Raw genomic sequence first — 7,756 nt, 5'->3', positions numbered from 1 at the left:
TCTTAGAAGAGAACCATCTATCTTCCATTCTAAGCAAAAGTAACTAGGTCTGTTTTTTAGTTGGTATTAATATTCTAGCCACTAAGTTCAACGGGCTATTATGGAAACAATATATAATATATTACTGAGAATTAAAAAAAAACCTGGCCATACCCACATGATATATACCATTCTCAGCACCAATGTTAGACTAGCACAACAACTCTGAGCTGATTTGGGATTTTGTGTCTCTGCACAAAAACCCGGTAGTTCCGTCTTCTGAGTCTCTTTCAAAACTCTTACCTCAGCCAACTTTGCATTGCATATTTGAAAGAACTTATTGGAATAGTCAAACTTTTATTGAAATCCAACTCATTTTTAAAGGTAAAAATCCTTTGCACTCTCTAAGAGAAGATTCGAGACCTTTCAAATGACACAGCAGAAAACTGATGCTGAATGATAGACAGAAACTATTCGCAGAAAATAATGATACGCATGTGGAGATGCAGGCCACTACTAGCAGACAAGCAACAGTAGGCTGAATTGAAGCATCTAGCTGGGAAGAGAGAACAGCTACCCCAGTAATAATTTGGGCAAAGAACAGGTAGTAATTTCCTATTAGTTCATTTCAATGTCAATAGAGCTTTTTAATTACAATTCTCACATACTTAATTTTTATTTAATTTTTTTAATGCTCATTTTTGAAAGAGAGAGAGAGAGCAGGGGGGGGGGGGTGGGCAGAGAGAGATGGAGACAGAACCTGAAGCAGGCTCCAGGCTCTGAGCTGTCAACACAAAGCCAGATGTGGGGTGTGAACCCATGAACCGAGAGATCCTGACCTGAGCCGAAGTCAGACACTTAACTGACTGAGCCACCCAGGTGCCCCAATTGTCATATACTTTAATCCTTATCCAGATTTCATGAAGAACAGAATCGACTATTTTTTTTTTCAGACACGGACATTTTTATTTACCTTCTTTAATGAATCTTAGAATTGTAAATTTTCTTTTTCTTTTTTTTTTTTCCAACATTTATTTATTTTGGGGACAGAGAGAGACAGAGCACGAACGGGGGAGGGTCAGACAGAGAGGGAAACACAGAATCGGAAACAGGCTCCAGGCTCCGAGCCATCAGCCCAGAGCCTGACGCGGGGCTCAAACTCACGGACCGCGAGATCATGACCTGGCTGAAGTCGGACGCTTAACCGACTGCGCCACCCAGGCGCCCCGAATCTTAGAATTGTAGAGTTTGTGTACCTCTGCAAACCAACTCTACAGTTGGAAACATTGAGGCAGAAACAAACAAAGTGACAAGTGCAAGTTCACAGCCCTTTGGAAAAGTCAAGATGAGAAGCCAGTCCTGTAGACTAGGTTTCCCACCCTCAGCATTACAAATATTTCAGTCCAGATAATTCTTCATTCTAGGGGCTTTGTTGTGTCTTGTTATCCACTGGGCAATATTACTCTCACCCTGAGCCCATTTTTTTACGCAGGAACTGATTCCAAGCTCTACATCTCTTTATATAATCAATGTGTGTGCCTTGTAGGATAATTATCAGCATCTCTGGCTCTACGACTTGATGCCAATAGCATCTATCTCCCCAGTTGTGACAACCAAAAATATCTCCAGACTTTGCCAAATGCCCCTTGGGGGACAAAATCACTCTAATTGAGATCCCACTTCTCTAGACATACCTTGATTTGCCTAATGATTCCTTAGCCCAAACCTAGTTCCAGATATGCCCAGCCTTGCTTCAAGGAGTGTTCGTTTGTGAGAAGTCCATGCTTTGTTCTTACAAGGAATTGTGGGGAGATAGAGGGGGCACATATAATTGAGCATCTGCCAGAGTTAGGCTTAAATTCAGGTTTCTCTGCTCACTTGAACAACATTTTTAATTTCTCAGATCCCCATTTCCTCAATTGTAAATGGGAATGACAGTGCCTACATTCAAGGTCTTAAGAGTCTGTGAAAACCATGACTCATTGCCTGGCACCTAAGAAAAGCACAATGATGTTAACTCCCTCCTAGTTTTTAAAATGTTTACTTATTTTTGAGAGAGAGAGAGAGAGAGCGAAAGAGAGAGAGAGAGAGAGAGAGAGAGAGAGAGAGAGAGAGCATGAGTGGGGTAGGGGTAGAGAGAGAGGGAGATAGAGAATCCAAAGCCAGCTCTGTGCTGATAGCAGAGAGCCCGATGCGGGGCTTTGAACTCATGAACCGTGAGATCACGACCTGAGCCGAAGTTGGATGCTTAATCGACTGAGCCACCCAGGTGCCCCAACTCCCTCCTATTTTGATCCTTCCCACTAATCATGGTACCAACACTACTAGAAAAAAAGAAGCATTTACCACTGGAAATATGGTGGTGCTATAGTATAGATCTAGATCCAGAAGACTCAGAGGTGAAAAAGCTGGTCTATATTGGAGAACTTTATGACCAAGCTTTGTCAGGAAATCTCAGGCCTCCACAAAGAACAGTCTACCTGAATTCTAGCTATTGGTGAAACTAAACCCAGAGAAGGACAACCACATAGTTGGGATTCAATCAGGAGTCCCAGCACAGAAACACATATGCAGGTAAGATTCAGACCTTGAGTCAGAGCCTAGTAAATGAGATCTGGGTGAGTTTGTCAAGGATGGGGGCAAGGTTGAGGATCGAGGGACTTCTTCCATATTACAGAGCTCTTATTTCTCCAGAAAATCTTTCCAAAACAGAAGTTTCTTCCTTTTGGAAGCCTGTGGCAGTGTTACAACTTTAAAACATGTTGAAAACATGACTACCAATTATTTTCCATGGAAAAATATCTGGAAAAACTTTACCACACATGGCAAGGCAACATGATTCTCAAAACAACTCTTTAAAAAGCAAGATTAATGTTCAGTTAAGACTTTCAGTTCTTAAAATTTTATTTTGCCCACGATGCCTTCTTAACTATTGGACAATATCCATCTCATTCTGAGCCTATTATTTATGAATGAACTGATTCCAGGCTCTGAACTATATTATGAATGAACTGCTTCCAAGCTCTGAACTATCTCTATTCTGCCTCTCTTTACAGTATCAATTCAAGACTTGTGAATAATGCAAAATAGAAATCAATAAGTCAGGTTTAAAATTTCTGTTTCCAATCCCTTCTTATTGCTTTCAAATTTTGGTATTCTGTTGCACTAGAATGAAAATGCTATGCCCTTGAAGATATCTATAGCAGCTTTACCTATAACAGTATACCACCATCACCAATACCTCCACCAATAACAAAAACCTGGAAACAACCTAAACATTTGCTGTGTATTGAACTCAAGACACAAAAAAAAGATATGTTGAAGTTCTAACTTATGGTACCTCAGAATATGACTTTCTTTAGAAACAGGGTCTCTGCAGATGTAATCAAGTTAAGATGAGGCCTTTAGGGTGGGCCTTAATCCAATATGGCTGCTTCCTTTTTTTTTTAATTTTTTTTTTCAACGTTTATTTATTTTTGGGACAGAGAGAGACAGAGCATGAACGGGGGAGGGGCAGAGAGAGAGGGAGACACAGAATCGGAAACAGGCTCCAGGCTCTGAGCCATCAGCCCAGAGCCTGACGCGGGGCTCGAACTCACGGACCGCGAGATCATGACCTGGCTGAAGTCGGACGCTTAACTGACTGCGCCACCCAGGCACCCCTGGCTGCTTCCTTTTTAATAGGGGGACATTTGGACCCAGACACAGATCTGCACAGAGAGAAGACTAGATGAAGAGACACGGGGAGAATGCCCTGTGAAGAGGAAAGACATGAATGATGTCTGTAAGCCAAGGAATGCCAAAGATTGCCAGCAAACCAGCAGAAGCCAGGAAGAGGCCAGAAAAGATGCCCCTACAGGTTTCAGACACATATGTAGGTAAGATTCAGGCCTTGAGGCAGAGGCCTTGTCAATGAGATCTGGGTGACGTTCATCAAGGGTGGGGAGGAGGTCAGGGATCAAGGGACTCCTCCCATGCTATGGAGATCTTATTTCTAAAGGGAGGAGGATTGGGGGCCCGCCTCATATTTGGACTCTGGGGGGAGCCCAAACCAGAAGCTGCCACATCACATAAACCCTGGAGTACAGTGCCGGTAGTGAAAGAAGAACTTTCCTGAGTTACCCTGGAGTCTATGTGGCTTGGATAGGACCCAGAAGTTCTTTCATGCCCCTGAAGCAGACACAGATGGTAGCAGCCCGGAGCCCATGAGGGTGAGAAATAGAATGGAAGGACTAGTCCAGGGGTCAGATGTTAGCATGTGGCACAGACTCAAAGAACCTGCAGTGCCATGAGAGTCAAGGTGAGGGACTCCAAGTTCCTAGGGGAGACCTCCAGCCTTGCCCACACGGACTGACGGCTATACCAGCAATGGGCCTCCGCCTCAGCTGCCGGCCAACATTCACTTTGAGGCCAATCTCACCTCGGTGGTCACCGTTTCAACCATTTTACAACAGGGACGAATACAGATCCCAAGGGAATGTCTAAAGGTAAAAGATCCACATCCCCTTCCGCTGCATCTTCACACACTGAGATCCTTCTGAGAGGAGGGTAGGCGCAGACCTGAGTGGAGCCCATTTTATCTAAAGCACATGAACATCTGTAAAGACGTTTACTATAGGCTAAATAGTATAGCCTATAGGTTTACTATAGGTTAAATTTACCAGTTAGCAAAAAACCTAGTTTTTAACACGTTCTTCCTGCTACCAAGACATAAATGAGGATTTACGAAGAAGATCAAATTGGTCTTAGGTAAATTAAATATTAGGTAAATATTTAGGTAAATATATAGCTTAGGTAAAAAAAGCTATATATTTTTGCCTATCTGGGTATATTATGAGGAAACTTGTGACCTTATTACATGGGTATGTAGGCAATGATTAAAAGGAAATACCCAAAATGAAAATAATTTACGTTTTCATTTTTTTTTACATTGTTTTAAAACAAGAACGTCTTGCCTAGTCCCTGTCTCTGAAGAAGATTCTACAGCTGCTGCATCATAACATATTTACAATAAGACGTCTACGTTTGTGGAAAGTAAACATCTTTGCGGCCAAGGCCTGGTTCCCACATAAAGGCTTCAGTTAAAGATGCGGAAAAGTTTTCCTTTTTTAGTCCTCAACTCATTCTGGAATGACAGAGGATAAAAAAAATGAATAGAGAACCAGAAATGGCTCAGGAACTCTTCACCTCATTCATTCCCATCCACCCACCTGCTGATAACCCGCAGATATCATTTATGAACGGCAGCCTTTCTCAGCTACCCAGGGCCAACTATGCTCCAAAGAGCCAGTAGAGCTGCCACCCAGGTCCTGCCCCACATCTGTGACCACTTTTCCTTTCACGCCCTTTTCAGAGCTCACGTGGTATCTCCCAAAAGTAATCCAAACTTAATGTGAAAGAACAGCCTGCATGTTTTTGTTTTCGCACTTCTCTCTCATTTAGAAGGAAGGCCAGCTGCCCCACGCAAGTTGCCTAAGAACAGGGCCCGTCGCATGGCTGCGAGTGCCTGAGGCATGTGGTTTGAAGGGTGTGATGACAGAGCAGCCTTCGCCTCTGGGAACATCTGCTCCCTCTGTGCTCCAGGTACCAGCAATCCTAGCGTCAGGGACTTATTCCAGTGCTCTTCAAAATACCTCTGCTTTCAAGAGTTGCCTTTGAAAATGCATCCACTAACTGGCAGAAGTAACACCTTTAACATTTGTCAGCTACCACTCACATGATTGATCAACTAGCTATGTGTAAGGCCTACAAGGACAGGAGCCAGGCTAAGTACCAGAAGGAAAGCAAAATCACCCAGTAGGTGGAGAGGAGTGGGAAAAAGAAGTCTAGAGATGATTCCTTCACTCTCAGGAAGGAATTACAAGAACAACAGTTACCATTTTAAATGGCCACCCTGTACTTGCCACTTTAATCCGGTAATTCAATTAATTTTCATAAAAAACTCCTTTGAGGTTAGTATTATTACCTCCAGCTTACAGGTGGTTAAAACGAGGCTCAGAAAGTTTAAGTAATTTTTCAAGGTCGTGCAAGTTGTAGAACTGTGAGGTGAAACTCAAGACTGCTGATTCTAAAACCCATGCTCTCTCCTCTATTCTCTGTGTGTGTGCGTGTGTGTGTGTGTGTGTGTGTACAGGTGTGCAGACTCTACTGGTAAAGGATAATTTGAAGGTATTTGTTAAAAGCACCAAACATAATCACTTTGGCACTTCCGCTCGTTGAATTTTAGTAAGTTATCTTAAGAAATAATAGATATGTGCCAAGATGTAGCTAAAAGGTTTAGCTAGAAGGTAAAAAGTAAGCTAATATTCAACCCTGGGGGATTAATTTAAAAATAGTACGTTATTTACATACAATAAAAATGCTATGAACCGTTAAAATGAGGCAGAAGGAAATGGAATGAACCTAAAGAGTTCACAGTATGCTAAGTTCATTGCTTTGTTTTAAGTTTGTATTCTGAGTACTATTGCATACATAACAAAGAGACCCAATTACACCATTTTCCCCCCAAAAATGTGTATATCAGGAGCTTGAGATGGGCTCAAGCAGTTCTGCTTTGAGGTCTCTCAAGCAATCCAAGTAGGATGAAAGCACAGTCACCTGAAGGCTCACCGAGACTGGATATCCAAGATGGCGGGCAGCTGGGAGGTCAGCTTGGGGGCTGTTGGCTGCAGAGCCTGGCCTTTTCATATGGCTTGGGCTCCTTTATAGCACAGGGGCTTCAGGCAGTTGAATTTCTTGCATGGTTGCTTGGGGCTCCTGCACAAGCATTAGGAAGAACAAGGCAAAGACTGAATACCTTTTCTCATCCAGCCTCGGAAGTCACATAGAGTCATTTCGGCCATGTTTAGTTACACGAGAGTCACAAGCCTGCTCAGGGACAAGGCAAGAAAACAATGAAAGGAATGTCAAAAAGTTTGCGGCCATTTTTAACCTGCCACAACATGTCATTAAAGAGTTTTTCTAGGGGCGCCTGGGTGGCGCAGTCGGTTGGGCGTCCGACTTCAGCCAGGTCATGATCTCGCGGTCCGGGAGTTCGAGCCCCGCGTCAGGCTCTGGGCTGATGGCTCAGAGCCTGGAGCCTGTTTCCGATTCTGTGTCTCCCTCTCTTTCTGCCCCTCCCCCGTTCATGCTCTGTCTCTCTCTGTCCCAAAAATAAATAAACGTTGAAAAAAAAAAAAAAGAGTTTTTCTAGGGGCACCTGGATGGCTCAGTCGGTTAAGCGGCCGACTTCGGCTCAGGTCATGATCTCACAGTCTGTGAGTTCGAGCCCTGCGTCGGGCTCTGTGCTGACAGCTCAGAGCCTGGAGCCTGTTTCAGATTCTGTGTCTCCCTCTCTCTGACCCTCCCCCGTTCATGCTCTGTCTCTCTCTCTGTCTCAAAAATAAATAAACGTTAAAAAAAATTTTTTTTAAAGAGTTTTTCTAACATAGTTGCATTTTTGTTAGGTTGGCATGTGGCTAGAAGAAGATTAAGGACTTAAATAAAATATTAAGAGTGATTTTTTTCTGGAACTTGGATGAATTTTATTTTCATCTTTTTTTTTACCCGAATTTCTATCCTGAATCTCTGTAAATTTTGTGATCAGACACAAATCAAATAAAAACATTTAATTTTTAAAGTTTGAAATGAATCCTTAAATAATATCTTATCCCCACCTTCTTTACTAGCTAGGAACTTTCCCCCACATATCCATCTTCCAAAATCACCACAGAGCAATCTATCACACATAAAACCTTCAGGTACAAATTACACATGAATTCATACATGCTTTCTATCA

The sequence above is a fragment of the Prionailurus bengalensis genome, chromosome C1, assembly GCF_016509475.1.
Source record: "Prionailurus bengalensis isolate Pbe53 chromosome C1, Fcat_Pben_1.1_paternal_pri, whole genome shotgun sequence".
NCBI lineage: Eukaryota > Metazoa > Chordata > Mammalia > Carnivora > Felidae > Prionailurus > Prionailurus bengalensis.
Note: the sequence above shows the minus strand (reverse complement) of the source record.